Below are 15,927 nucleotides of genomic sequence, written 5' to 3'. Positions count from 1 at the left end.
ATAAGCAATAGGCCTGATATGGGTGAAACACTCTTTACGTACATGTACATGTAGCTACTGACCATTGTAGCTAAGTAGGTAGCGTATGCCGTAACTGTTGTGTAGTCTATGCTAGCTTACTTAAAATCATACTCTGTTTTTTGTTACGGAAATTGAAACATTTCAAAGTAAAATTCAGAACATGCTTCTGTTAGGAATAATACAGATAAATCTTGTGAGTTTGAAGCAGTCTTAATTGAGTTTGAAGTCACTTTTTCTTTTTGGTCTTCACAGCATGAATGCATCTGGATGGGAGAGAATATCAGAGAGAGCTGGATGGTTGAGTTTGGACTGTAATGGCAACATGAGAACAAATTTGAGTCACATGAGTTCAGCCATCACTGATTAGTGGATATCAAAGAGCATGAGTTGACTGATTGTTTCATTTAACCTTCCAAGCCAAGCTCAGTTCGACTGTCCTTTTGCTTCCTTAAATGCCTCGCCTACCTTTTGTACCCCTTCCCTAACTTTCAAGTACCCCTTCTCCTATCACATATCATCAATTCACCTTCCACTTGTCCCCCAACGTGGAGGTTCCCAAATGAATGAAAATTCCTCTCTTCTCTCACAGTTTCATTCCTGCTTTGGACAACATCAATTCAGCTTCCATTCTGTCCCGTCAAACCAGCAGGTAATGACATCAATTATTTGGTAAACCACATTTGAACACCATCTCCAAACCTCAAACCAACGTTCCCTTTCCAACCGCTCCAGAGTCTTAACCTATGGTATTACCCCTGTACCCCACCCCACGACGTTATTGATACCTTCACTGTCTTCCGCACTCAGGATGATGCAGGACCTCTATTTCCCTCCTCCTCTTCCTCTTCCTCTTCTTCCTCCTTCTTGCATTCTTCCTTCATTTCATCCCCCTCCTCTTTCTATTGGAGATCCCCAGACTCGATTTGCGGAAAAATTTGTCAGTGGTGTCGCCATGGTTAATTACATCCAAATGCAAAATGTTGTTTCAACAAACACGGACCCGGTATCTGTAGCTAGTGGTGATGCCAAGAAAGGGTCCAATGTTTATCCTGGATAGCCAGCTACATCACATTACGTACATCTTGCTGGCTGCTGGCGAGGAAACACAAATGTTAGCTTATGTGTCTGCAACGCGAGGCAGAGGGACAGATGGGCCCGAGAAGAAATGGATCGGGAGGAGCAGGATGGAAAACGGACAGTGGTAGAAATGGAGATGGAGAGCGAACAAACAAACGACAGGTAGGAGAGATCAGAGGGAGAAGGTATATAATGTATCTGACAATCATGAAGAGAATAACTCAAGGAAGAAAAGAGGAGAAGAAAAGAGTCTTGACAAAATGTCAGATGCTATCCCCTAGTGTGGCAGGAGAGAATTTTGATTTTAGAATGGAATAAAAAAGACAGTCACACGAGATGATTTAATAAAAGACCAAAGATATGTCATCTATTTATAATGGGAGAATGTTAACAAAAGAGATATGTAAGCAAATCATATTGTATAAGTGAAATAAAGCGAGAGGGGAAGAGAGGGAAACACAAGGGGGAAACACAAGGAGAAAACAAACTCTCACTAAGTTGATATCTTCAGGAGCTAAGGGACTGGCAAGAAGCCAGTGGTCAGTTGGGGGACAGATATTGAACAGAGATAAATGTAACTCTCTAAACAGATGTAGATGAATGGACATGTATATCAGAAAGGTGAAGAGATGTATGGATCAATAGTAACTGGAAATTTTTCACTCTTTCAAACCGATCAGAAGAGATGCAAGATTTTGCTGCAAAAAAGTGACAAGACAAAGATCTGACCTTTGCGGATTGTACGTACATAAATCTCTGACCAGACAGAGAGACTCATACAAACATTCATCAATTTGATGTCGAACATTTCTGTTGTATCATCTGTACTCATAAACTCAAAAGGCTCTCTAATGTGTCCTGACCTTTCACACTGCATGTAGAAAGGCAGGTCTGTATAAAGTCCATATGCTTCCCAGGACTCTACATTAACTTTTCTCTAGTGGCCTGTTTAGGCCACTAAAATCATTAAATCTGAAATTTTGGTGGCACCAGAAAGATATGTAATGACCTGAAAAAAAAGTGAAATATAAAAAAATCATTTTTAATTTTAGATGCCTGTTTGGGCCACCAAAAGATAACCATTTAGAGATTTAGTGACTGGACATCAATTTCAAGTGGCCCTGTGCCACTGGGCAACTGCTAATTTTAATTCCTGTGCTTTGTAAAACCAAGTTTGGGAATTACAGGCTTATTCCCAGTTAAATCATAGAATCTACTAAATTGTAAAGCTTGAATGTAGGGGTACAAAGGACCAAAAGTTAGAGCTTACCAAGGTGCCTTAACGGTCTAAACAAGGCACAAGTTGCCTAGATAATGTCATTTGCAATGCACTACACTGCCTTATTTTTTGTTACGGTTAGGTTTAGGGTTAGAGTTTGGATTAGGTTCAGGATTAGGATTAGGGAAAGGGTCAGGGGAAGGGTCTAGGGTAATTGTCCAGGGGGTAATTGCCGGGTAATTGCCGTAGACCCCATTTTACCAAGCTTAAACAAGTCACTTTCTTGCCACGCATTGAGCTTCTTTTAATCAGGGATAGTGTAGCCATACCTGTGACTAGACCATGACATCATACACAGTCACAGGAATTATCTAAAAATGAGGGACTACAAAATATAAAGCCAAAAAACAAAAACAATGGTTGCTTGACCCTGCTAAACTGCATACTCCTTGCAATTTTTCTCACATTCTCACATTCATGTATATTGTGGTAATGTCATATTGACATCTGTCATGCAAGTCCTAAACAGTTGTGAACAAAACAAATGCTAAAGGAAATTATTAATATGACTAGAATGAATTAAATGTATGTTGAGAACTCTTCAATGACATTTTTTTTACCAGATTTATAAGGAAGTTCAAGGTTATGTTCATTTGCATTTCAACATAAAGCTTGAAATAAAGTAGGAAGTAAAGTTTTCCTGATTTTAAGGCATTTTTTAAAATAAAATTTACCATATCATAAAGGAAATCGACAGATTGAGCCTTCATTTTACAATGGCAAAGCTGACCTCAAAAGCTGGGAACTATGCTGGGTTGAGAAATTTTCAATGGGTATGTGGTTTTCTACTAAAGTTTGTACCATACTTCAGCAGAACGAGAAAGATTTTCTCACTACCTACCAGGGGATTTCTATTCATGCATTTATGCAATGATTGTAAGTTCACTGACATCTCATAGCTGAATGCCCCCTGTATGAAAAGCTTTTTCTTCTTCTGTGTGCAATATCTGCATTTTGACATTGACCAGAAGTCTTCCAATTGAAAGGGCAAAAATGTTAATCTTCAGTGACAAGCAACTCAAAGTCTTGGCAAAAAATTTTGTGGGTCAGCTCATAAAGTAAATGTTTGATTCAAGGAAGGTGCATAAATGGGATAAAGTGCAAATATACACACGTTTGAGAAGTATTACATGTATGGTCACACCTACATAGGTAAGACAACCACGTGATTTCCTTCAACCCACTACCTATGCATCAGGATTTGTGGTGTACCAAACTGGCCTGGTGGTAACAAGTTTAAGACCTTAAAGCTGCTGGAAGAAAACCCAAATCTCTCTGCTGGATATCTTACAACCACATAGAGAAGGTTTTAAAGGGATATTTCCCTGTTAAAACTAGTGCTTCATTACTGACTAACTTTCTTTATCCCGTTGAGGACAAGTCCCGAGTATACTCGGGCAGGTGTCTTTGGGAAATGCATGTTGTAGCAAAATCAGCCCATCCTCAACGGGTTGAACTACGTACTTCATCTATCTATTTCTCTTCCCTCTGTTCCTCCATCTTTCTCATTCTCAGTATTTCTTCTTTGGGTTACTGTCTTTATTTAAAGTGTCCTAAATGATGTACACCTTGCTGTTTCTGTTTACTCAGATTCAGAGATCATACATTAAATCTCTTAAAGGGATGATAGTCCCACATTAACATATATGCACTTGTAACTCCAGGTGCAATTACTTTTTAGCATTTTTTCACAATCTCACTTTAAGTTAGCTTATCTGAGGTAACGAGTATATATTGGAGTTTGCAAAAATTGAACTATTCTGAAACAACTTACTAGTTTCTCTCAAATGAATTTTGTTTGGCAACACTGTTATGGAACACTCATGAACCATCAATTAACAATAGCCAAGTAGAGGCATTCAGATATCACCGATTAGATACATAAATAGGTATTCACTACTTACTACAAACCATAGGCATCTGCAAGAAATAGGACCTAGCCTCCCCCAAGTCTCTGATGTTCTTTTCTCTTCTTTTTTTTCTGGTCCCAAGAATATCCCTGTGTAAAGATGTCCTTTGGCTTTTTCCTAGCAGAAAATGGGAAATCTCCCATAGAAAACATGCCTTCATAAGTTTAACCCATTGAGGACAGGCTGATTTTGCTACAACATGCATTTCCCATAGACACCTGCCCGAGTATACTCGGGACTCATCCTCCACGGGTCAAACCTTCATTGCCACTGATGCAGAAATAGAAACCTCACCCTTTCAGTCAATGCTTGGCTGCCACCTACAAGATTCAGCGGCCGTGTTTGAAGTGAAAACAGACTTTAGCCAAGCTGAGTGACAAGTGCATTTAACTAACCCTTTCTGTACAATAATGCCTTGTACACACACACACACACCCACATTATTTTTTTTTAACACAAAGTTAATGTATGCTTGCATATACAGCAAAATGCAATACTCATATAGATTACTATGTTAACTATGTGCAAATGCCTTTTGTATCAAGAAAATAACATTGAGTATGTAAATTAGACTATTCCTTGGTATGTACATATTTCCATCTGTCTGTCTGTCTGTCTGTCTCTCTCTCTCTCGATCTCTCTCGATCTCTCCCTCTCTTTGGCAGATTAAAATGGAGAAAATCTCTTCATTATGTAATCCTTCAGTTCAGAAGAAATACTGTTTCCAAGCTGTGAAACTCCTGTGATTAATACAGGGTAATATTATCATTGAGTTAACAAAACGAGCTAGCAATACAGGTCAAGCAGGAAATGGATAAAATCTGATTTAGATGTAAATGATACCATTTACTTCGTTTGATAAATTTTATGATGTCAAACAGTGGTCACAAGTAGCTCATCTGATTACTAACAAACTTATATAAAAACAGGCTGATAGGATTTACTTCACTGATGAAAACAAGAGAAAAGTGAAAAAAAATCCCCTTGTGAGACTATTCAGATGAGAAAGTAAGAAGATCAATTCTAAAATTTTGAAGAAGTCACAATGACTGGAAATTTGCCAAAATTTACTCCTCTGTTATTTCAACATTAATTGACACAGCCTTTAAATATCTATGGACACACCTTTTATTAGGAACACTTCAGATATCTTGGCCATTTCAAAACTGATTTTCATCAAATAAACTTTTAATTCCTCTTAGAATTGTATGCTCTTTAATAATTCAGATAAGTGCTTTCTAATTTATCTCGCAAAAAGTTAAAATCTGAATCCACATCTCAACCAAAACCATAACATCCCTTTAAGGCAAAAAAGATGCCAAACAATTTACCACCACTGTTCTTTACATGTGCGACAAAACAAGAAAAGAACTCACTCAAAGTACATTGTCCTGCATAAGAAATATGTGTTGGTCTAAATTCAAAGTCCAGTGTCCACAGTAAACTTTATATAACATGTTTCACATTCTTTCAGTAGTCCATGCAATAAAGGAATACATGAAAATTTACTTGTATGGGTTGCACTGTATGTATGTGGAGCACTCAAACAGAACCCAGATGAGATTTCATTACAGCTTCACCAACATTTTTTGGTTTTAACTGCTTTCCGTAGCTGTGGGCAGAACTGGACTTGTTCTTTCCCACCTGATACCCCAAATGCACCCCTGGTGGGAACACAAACCCAGTATGCCTGCTCAGTCTGGTAGCCGGATTTCAGGGCCACTGTATCAACAGAGTATCAATACCAGGGTGTACCCAGAACAATTTATGTCCATGATTGACAGGCAAAGATAATGCTCTAACACAACAATCATTGATCCATGATCTACTTTACTATACAAATATCATATCACACATGCACAAATTTGAGCCTGAACAATCATATAAAGCCACAGGTTCTGGAAAAGTAGAACAGGTTGGTGGCAGAAAAATTATTTCTAATTTCTACCTTTTCATTACAAACATTTCAATATTTCCCACATACTGCCTCGTAAGCTTCTCACCATTAGCTGTAAAGTTGTAAGGCTTAAGAATGATATGAATGCTGTGATGAAAGGATTTAAAGCTATAAGTTGTAAACAAAAGTATAGCTGTGAACACACCACACATATCACCTCCATTCTATCACCTCAGTCTTGCTACAGAAGTGGAGTACATTTATGTTACAGCTCCAACTTTTGCTAATGCATTATAATTCAGGGAATTCTATATTTCTCTTGGATTAATGGGGAGAAAAAGGCAGGAGCAGATTTCAGCCGGTTCAGGTTAAGTCGGAATCGGAACTCACCTAAATTGTGAGATAGAGGAGACATCCCTTGTTTGTTTGCTGGGGGATTTAGCCTAATGCAGAGATATGGCCTTCCGTTATGAATTGAGTCGACTTCACTTACCCTGCGTAGAGGATATGGCCCCGCAAAGTGCGTGCATATTTCCTGCTCTGTACTATCATAAAGCGAGAAATGTGATTGACACGGGAAAAAAAGGGAGATATTTGTGGAATAAGAAGTTCAAAAACCAATATATGTATATCTCAACTTTGTTCTTGGTTTATCTTTCCTAGTTCCCTCTAGTTTTCAATTTTCTGGTAGCTCACTGCAGAGTGCATTTTATTACTGCTGCCCTATTTGCTTGGTTCTTTTCATGTGCTGCACTTCCATTTCAGATATGTTGCTGCATTCTCAGAAACTTCTAATACATGAGATATCTCTTTCTTTGTTCATTCCTGCATTATTTCTTGGTTCTCCTCCTTCTTCTGTCAGATTTTTTTTTTTTTTTTTTACTTACCAAAACTATTTTCTCTACTCCTTCCATCCCTCTTTTGTTTTGATTATTTCTGGTAGGTAAATTTTGCATGATTCCTCAAAGGCTTGGAATCCACTTTCTCCCAAATGAATACTTCTGTGATAAGAATCGCATAATTAATATGAATGGTGATAGATTTTAGCCAGTTTTGTAGTAGTCAAAATAACAATTTTATCATGACTCAAATTGAAAAGAAGATGGCTGTACGCTTGAGAGACTTTTAAAAAGGTTAAGTTCATTACTATTTTATATTGACATCGAAGAGAATCAGGAACAGGATTTCGCTATTCTTCATGCATAGGTTTATCGTGTGTTATAGATATATAAAATGAATTGTAGATAGGCATGTAAGGCCTTTGACTGTGCTTTTTTCATGGAAGGTGCAATGTGGATAAGTTGACAATTTAACTGAACAGACAGAAATAAGTACATTGCGACACAGGACACGCAAAGCAGTCTCTTTTTTTTTTGTTAGAAAGGGAATTAAAGTTCCCTTGGAGTATGTGGGCTTTACAATCAGAACCATTAACCCATTGAAGAACAATCCTAAGTATACTGTTGTACATGGCAGTTGTCTTCGGGGAATGCATGTTGTACAGCAAAATCGTCTCATCCTCTACTGGTTAGTGGTACAAAGAGAAAAATGATATGTTATCAATCATTTTGACACCTGTTCAAAAAGTTAAAATACCCTCTGCTAACTAGAAAACAGTGCATGCACATCTACCCCACCCCACTGTAGGCATGTCATCATTAGTTTCATGGAGATGCGACCTTATAGCACGCTAATTCACAAATTTGCGCACTATTTCACAAAGTATAGACCAAGATTTTTTTGGATATTTTCCCAATCAAACAGCGTGCCATTTGCATCTTCATTGCATAAATAGCGGGATAATGCAACATTGGGCTTATTTCCTAACCACAAAATAGCACGCTATTTTGAAACTTGGGTCTGATGAAGCCAGGCTGTGTGTGTGTGTGTATAGATTCTTTGACTCTTATCAGCTTGTAAATGAGTATTCAAGTGTGTATGCATATTGAAACATATCCACTCAGTGATGTGACACTCACAAGATTCTCAGCAGTCCGATATTGATGACCATTTTGCGGTTCAGTGACCATTCATTGGTTTTGGACACTGCTGCACCAATGGACTTGTCCATCATTCTGGTCACTAGGGTGGTTCTGACATCCTGGGCACAAAGCAATCGATAATCTAATAGCCAATTTTTTATGAGAAATTATCAATGTGTGTTGAACAAGTTAGCGAATCAATAGACATGGAGACTACAAGGTTGTAAGTAATGAACTGATATTATTGTGCTTCTTTGAGGCTAAATATGGAATCGACTAGCATGTACAAGTACCACGATACAAAAGCGAATATTTTTTAGTTCTCTGACAAAACAAAATGTAAGCCTCACAACCACCATTTAGAACAGCAAATTAGAGCATGAAGATCATGCATTCAGTCAGAAAGACAAAGAAAACAGATAATAGAAGAACATCATAAAAAAACAACCCTGCTGGCATGTGCACCATTAAGGGGGAAGTTTGCATTGCACTTGAGTATTAAAGAAGGACATTTTGAAGATATACTGCAGCAAGAATATAACCCTTGATTTTGATATCAAGATGTCATATTCTCAACTCTTAAATATCAAAGAATGTGTGACTGAAATGATATTCTCAAAATACATCAGCAATGTACATCACAGGTGTTCTCTCACCAGTTTGCTTTCTTTTCCTAAATTCTGCCTATTCTGTTGTTGTTTTTTTTAAAAGCACTCACAACAAAGGGCCTCTATCAGAACAAAAAAATGGCTGGATTTTCTGAAAAACAAAACAGCTGAGAAAAAAAACTTGCAGAGATGAAAAACCATTAAAAAATGGGTTCAAGAATGTAGCCATTCACGCGTCAGACATAGTGGCTTTTGAGAAAGTTTTATATGTAGCTGACTGGTATTCACCCATAAGGGTACATGAAAAGTGCTGTTAATTTTTGAACCATTTTATAAAACAAATAATGCACAGGTTTAAGCTTGTGACATTAGTGAAGATGCAGCTTCCTCTCGGGTTTTCACAATGTCTTGCAACATCCACCTGGTTGAGTGCACTGTATCTCCACTAATGCACTCTCACCTGCGCTTCATTTGAATAATGATTTTTTTTTTCCTTTTATCACTAATCCTAGGAATATAAACTGACTAGATAGAGTTGCACACAAGCAGTCAGTGAGGGAGCCCTACATTTGCAGTTTTAAAAAAGAAGCCTGTCAGAGGAGAAAAAAAAAATGTCTGAAGTGGACAAAACCTGGGGGCATTTCCCCCATGTGTTCCAGCTACACAAATAGTTTGGGCACAGTGTATGTTTATCTGACTAGAATTATACTGTAGTCCATGTACGACAAAATTTTCCAACCTTGTTTAGCAAATAGATACTGTATACGCCAAATATTTTGCGCGGTTTTTATTTTCGCGAATTTCGCGAGTCAGGTGCTATTCGCGAAATTAAAGACACATGAAAATATTGACTCAGATCCCGATGTGAATGTGACGTACGCATGTACACTTCTCTTTTTAGTACAGGACTCCAAAATCGCGAATTTAACCACTCGCGAAATCGTCAGGAATTCCCAATTCGTAAAAATTTAGAGTCGCGAAATATTTGGTGTATACAGTATTTGTTTCTCACCCATTTATGAAAGAATCCAACAATTACAACTTAATTTTCACTTCATAATGGATTTTGATATTTTCTTAAACTAGTCGGCTTGCCAATACATTAATGTTGGTGACATTTCACTAGCAATTGATAATAATGACTAATCAATTCAAATACACTGAATTCTGTAAATATGAATATGCTATAATGATGTATAGAGTGTCTACTGGGCATTCATGTTTTACTATCAAAGACTTCAGTTTTCTTTGTTAATCAGAAGTTTGAAAATCAAAATAACAGTCAAAGGAATGCTTGTCTATATTCCTTTCCGTCAGTTCTTTTACATAATAATTCAAGAAGTATTCAACACTTACTGGTTATAATATCATGTAGACAGTGTAGATTGCAAATAATGAATACATACATGTATACATAAACATGTTTCATGGAAACTTGAGTATGTCCTTTTCTGAGAGTGCTGGCAACACTGTTCAATTTTATCATTTTAAGAGAAGACAGATTCAAGAAACAGGAAATGGAAACAGAGGTAACATTGCCATCAGCTTCCAAAGAAAGAGAAAGTTCAGTTCAATTTACACGGCAATATTTCACTAGGACCAGAGGGTGTATTTTCGTTTCCCAACCAGGCATCTGAAAAATATTTTATCTTGATCCCAAAATCATTGCAACATTGCATTTTGAATACCCACTACATTTCCTGCAAGTACAACAAACTGTGAAAGTTCATGTTAGGGACAGTCAATTTGAAATTTTTTTTAGAGATACCAACATAGAAAGGTCAAAAGGAGGACAACAAGATAAAGAATAGAATATTTGTCAAGAGATAGAAAAAGAAAGGCATAACCATGGGATCTAACCCTAGTAAGTATAACATCCCACAATGAACTCTACTCCAGCAAAAAAAATCCCTCTGGGAGCTTTCTATTTATCTTTGGTTGGCTATTATCCTAAAGAGATTCAGCTTGTAAGGTTACCAAGGAAATATTAAAACAATGTCAGATATTTGTCCAGTAAAAGGCTTGTGCATCTCTCTTTTGTACTCCCAATCAGGAAGGTAATGGGAGAGAGCAAACATCGGAAGCATCGGAAGTTCTCTCATATTGGCTGAAAGCTTGTCAAAATAGAACTTTGAGTCTGCAAAACCCTTCATTATCATAATAAACTTTCTCCTTTCATGTCATCAACCTCCACTCTAGCTGACCAGATGAAACTTTATCGAATATGAGATTTCTATGCTGAATATCGATTTGGGTGATTTCAAAGTCAAAATTGCAGACAATAGAAGAGCCAACCTGAATGTTCTACCAGTGTATGGAGTGTGTTGCAAAAGTTTGATCATTAATCCTAAATTATTCTTTAATTTGTTAATTTCAAAGTCATTAGTATTTCAAAGCATTTTGACCAAACAACACATTACTGTATAATATGGAGTAATTGTTGTTGTTTTTTATTTCCACTCTATACAAATATTTCTGATTCAATATTGTATTAATCATTATTGTATATACAACGTAAAATATATATACTTCAAAATCATATCCTTGTTAATTGCACTCGGCAAAAAAAAAAAAGCAAAATAATACCTCACTCACATATCAATACACAAAGTTGACATAACAAAATTTGATATCAAACTTTTAAAGAGTATCACCGGATCTAGCATAGTTTCCAGAAGAAATGAAAAGATTCACTGTCATCCTAAGAAGTCAGAATGATACCTACATACATCTGAGAAGTGCAGTGACATGAATACCACTACCAGGGAAAAGATGGCTCATTTAAGCCCGTCCAACCCCTTGACTTTGATATAACTTACCTATCTATTCCCTTGGTATTCAATCAAGTTGGCTGTTAAGCAAGTCTGACAAACAACTCAGGCTGTGACACAATTAAACCCCACACTTATTCCAGTGTTCTACAAAAGAATCATGTGATGTATTTTCATTGACAGTTAGTTCAAACAAGACACAGTATCAAATAAGCAAATCCATCATGAAAGAACAAAAAAAAAAACAACAACAACATTTTAGTGTGTTATTGATCTATTAGCTTTCAAGAATGAATAAAAAAAACAAGGAAATGAATATGAAATTAAATCAGTCATTGAAAAATATTAATATCTTGTTTATTTTAAATTATCACAATATTTGTTTATTACTGCTTTCAGCAAAAAGAAACACTGGTGTAAACTGACTATAAAGTGGCTGTGCTAATGAATAACAATAAACAAAGACAAAATACATTCCAAAGGTTCAAAGGTGATGTAAGATCATTTGTAACTAGACATTATCATTTCATACACCATTCACTCAGCTGAAGCATTAGATTACTACTCATTATAGAAAGAGAAATGAAAACAATCTGACTTGAAGTTAAGATCTTGCACAGGTGATGAGTCTGCAAGAATTCCGCTAACAGATAGAGTGGACTGCATGTTAGACACAATAAGCGACTGTTTCCCTGTGTGAAATGGCCCTGCCCAGGGGGCTCAGCCAAATTCATCCTGAAGCACCTGCCGAGGCATTCCTACGAAGTCATGTGATCAGAGTCATATTTCAAAACAAGGTAGGCATTTTGCAGGCGAGCGGGCTGCGGAAAATGCCACTTTTCCCTCATAGGCCTTTTCATGGATTTGTTGTTTTCGCCGAGCGACGCCAGCATTTTGCAGCGCACACGCGTCGATTCTCAATTTTCACTTCCAATGCATCATCTAACAACTTGTAGCACTTACTCGATTTCTAAGTCTTCAACTTGCACTCAGTTGTACACAGATGCAACCCTTATAGATTTCTATGGCAGAACTTTATCTTAAACAGAGATAAAAGAAAATTATAATACCTCCAGTATTAGCCTTCATATTCTGCACTGAATTGTCTCTCAGATGTTAAGAAGGAGTTATTCATTTTTGTAAAACTAGCATTTCTACTTCAAGCATGAGACAACAATTTTGTTAGGCAAGTATGTTCTTAGATTTTGCCATCCTAAAACAGGATCTATAAATGAGTAATGCCAAGACAGAGATTGTGTTGGAGTTTGGTGCCAGAAGTGGTAAAAATAAATGCCATCATCAGCAAAAAGCTACCTGACATTAGTTAAAACATCCCTGTACCCCAGAAATGTGCACAATCTTGATCTTTCACCTGGTACTGCCAAAAAATTGTTACCCTCACTATGCAAAGATGATGATTTTGCTTTAGATCTGCCCACAAAAGGGCTGGACACAGAGCTAGGCGAGGGCGCGCCAAGTAGAGGCAGCTGACAACCAAACATTTTGTCGACCCCAAGATTGATTGCCATCTCTTAATCAGGAGACCCCTCTCCTCTACTCTCTTAGTCCCATGCCATTACCCACTGCCACTGGCCTGGATGAACAGATTTCATCAATTTTATTTCCATATATATGATATAACCTGTGGTCTTTCATCTATGACCCCACTCCCAGACACACACACACACACACACACACACACACACACACACACACAAAATATACACACAGTCTTATCCCCCTTCACCCCAAGACAAAGAAGTAAGTAGCCAAAATGAATACTGCCCTCACTGGCTTGTTTGCTCACTCTCCCGTGCATTAATCCTCGGTACTTCAGAATACCGTATCAATACAGAAAATCTCAATTTGAATTTACAACATGCATGTCCACATACATCATAAACATGACTTTGTAACCCTTAGGCATTCCAACAGAGAAACAGTTGTCTAAATCCTACTGTAGCGGTTTCCAATATCTCGGTATTTTTACTGTCTGGCTGCTGTCAATTATGCTGTCTGACAACCCAGCATTCTGTCAACATCCACGCGAGCTTTCTTTGTGCGCCGGCACACGACAGGTGCGCACTACATTCTTCGCTTTTGTCATCGTGCCGAGGTACGCGTATTTCACATTCCAACACTAGTCGGATTTTCATAAACACACATCTTGTTTTGCTGTCACGGAAACAAACTACCAATTAGTGGCGAGCTGTGCATTCTCATCAGCCAATTACCACTCTCAAAGCTCCTGTCCGTGACATGTTTTCTCCGACCACGCTGTTTCATTTTCCATGCTTCCTCACTTCACGATTAGCTTTCATCCCGAGAGCGCGTCCTAATCGTTGGAGTCACTCACGTCCGCATACTACGTCCGTATACTTCACACGTCTTCTCGCGCTGACGATACCTCGCGCCGTGGACTGGCACTTCATACGGATTATACAATACGGATTATTACACTTTCCCGGATTTCGTACTTCGCGGCATTCGCTACTTTTCATCGCGACTCGCCCTTTCTTCAGGCTACACTCCAACCTGGGGATCTTAACATCGCTACATTCAACGCGACCGGCGCCTCGTTACATCGCTGCATTCAACGCGATCTGAACGCGATCGGCGCCTCGTTACATCGTTGCATTCAACGCGATCTGCGTCCCATCACATCGCTAGCTGCTTCTGTCCTGCTAGCGTGTGGTCTGTGGTGTGCAGACTCTACCACAACCAGCTAGGGACCGTGCAGTTCTTCTATCCAGCGCTCCAGCTGTGGATCGACTCTACCCTCGCTTGTGCTAGCCGCGGCACTCGGAGGATACTCCACGCTGCTGCTGGATATTTTGTACATACTTCTGTGGGACACTGTCGTCTTCGGACACCCTTAGTGCATTCGGAGTTAGTCCATATTATTTCGGGAAGTGCAATACAACCTACAAGGACACTTTACACCTTTTCTGGTGCGGGCCTATGATGAAATACCTAACTAAATTATTACTCACCGAGTGGCTAACGGGACTTGGAGCTGAAAGCACCACCAGCAGGAATGGTAGGCGACCGTATCAGTAGAGGAATGCACTAGGGCACCAGAAAAGGTGTAAAGTGTCCTTGTAGGTTGTATTGCACTTCCCGAAATAATATGGACTAACTCCGAATGCACTAAGGGTGTCCGAAGACGACAGTGTCCCACAGAAGTATGTACAAAATATCCAGCAGCAGCGTGGAGTATCCTCCGAGTGCCGCGGCTAGCACAAGCGAGGGTAGAGTCGATCCACAGCTGGAGCGCTGGATAGAAGAACTGCACGGTCCCTAGCTGGTTGTGGTAGAGTCTGCACACCACAGACCACGCGCTAGCAGGACAGAAGCAGCTAGCGATGTGATGGGACGCAGATCGCGTTGAATGCAACGATGTAACGAGGCGCCGATCGCGTTCAGATCGCGTTGAATGCAGCGATGTAACGAGGCGCCGGTCGCGTTGAATGTAGCGATGTTAAGATCCCCAGGTTGGAGTGTAGCCTGAAGAAAGGGCGAGTCGCGATGAAAAGTAGCGAATGCCGCGAAGTACGAAATCCGGGAAAGTGTAATAATCCGTATTGTATAATCCGTATGAAGTGCCAGTCCACGGCGCGAGGTATCGTCAGCGCGAGAAGACGTGTGAAGTATACGGACGTAGTATGCGGACGTGAGTGACTCCAACGATTAGGACGCGCTCTCGGGATGAAAGCTAATCGTGAAGTGAGGAAGCATGGAAAATGAAACAGCGTGGTCGGAGAAAACATGTCACGGACAGGAGCTTTGAGAGTGGTAATTGGCTGATGAGAATGCACAGCTCGCCACTAATTGGTAGTTTGTTTCCGTGACAGCAAAACAAGATGTGTGTTTATGAAAATCCGACTAGTGTTGGAATGTGAAATACGCGTACCTCGGCACGATGACAAAAGCGAAGAATGTAGTGCGCACCTGTCGTGTGCCGGCGCACAAAGAAAGCTCGCGTGGATGTTGACAGAATGCTGGGTTGTCAGACAGCATAATTGACAGCAGCCAGACAGTAAAAATACCGAGATATTGGAAACCGCTACATTTAGCCCCCTTCCAGATCGCTAGTGGAGAAATCAATGGAGTGAAGACTAAAAACAAGCGATCGATACGAAAAGGTAAACCAAGTAGAGGCTGAAAATATCAGGTATCAAAATACATGTATTGAACGTAATGTGGTGGCCAGTGTACGTGCTTACCGCCAGTGCGTGTCGTTCGTGTTGGCTGCTGGAATGGTGTTGACTGCCGCAGTGTCGTCTGCTGCGGTTGTGTAGACTGCTGCGGTGTCGTCTGCTGCGGTTGTGTAGGCTGCCGCCGCGGTGTGGTAAGAGGGACGCTCGGTGTGCTCGCTGTGC

The 15,927-nt window shown here is 39.3% G+C and overlaps 1 protein-coding gene across 1 annotated transcript in view; it reads right to left on the bottom strand.

The window, feature by feature from the left end:
* LOC140229559 (roundabout homolog 2-like) overlaps nt 1-11,655 on the bottom strand; it is a 403,949-nt gene extending 392,294 nt beyond the window's left edge. The window contains exon 1 of the mRNA XM_072309806.1: nt 11,594-11,655. The gene's annotated coding sequence lies outside the window, so the exon portion shown is untranslated. The remainder of the gene's footprint in view (nt 1-11,593) is intronic.
* Nucleotides 11,656-15,927: the final 4,272 nt, after the last annotated feature.

This window comes from Diadema setosum, chromosome 6 (assembly GCF_964275005.1).
Source record: "Diadema setosum chromosome 6, eeDiaSeto1, whole genome shotgun sequence".
NCBI lineage: Eukaryota > Metazoa > Echinodermata > Echinoidea > Diadematoida > Diadematidae > Diadema > Diadema setosum.
Note: the sequence above shows the minus strand (reverse complement) of the source record. Positions and strands in the feature narration are given on the sequence as shown.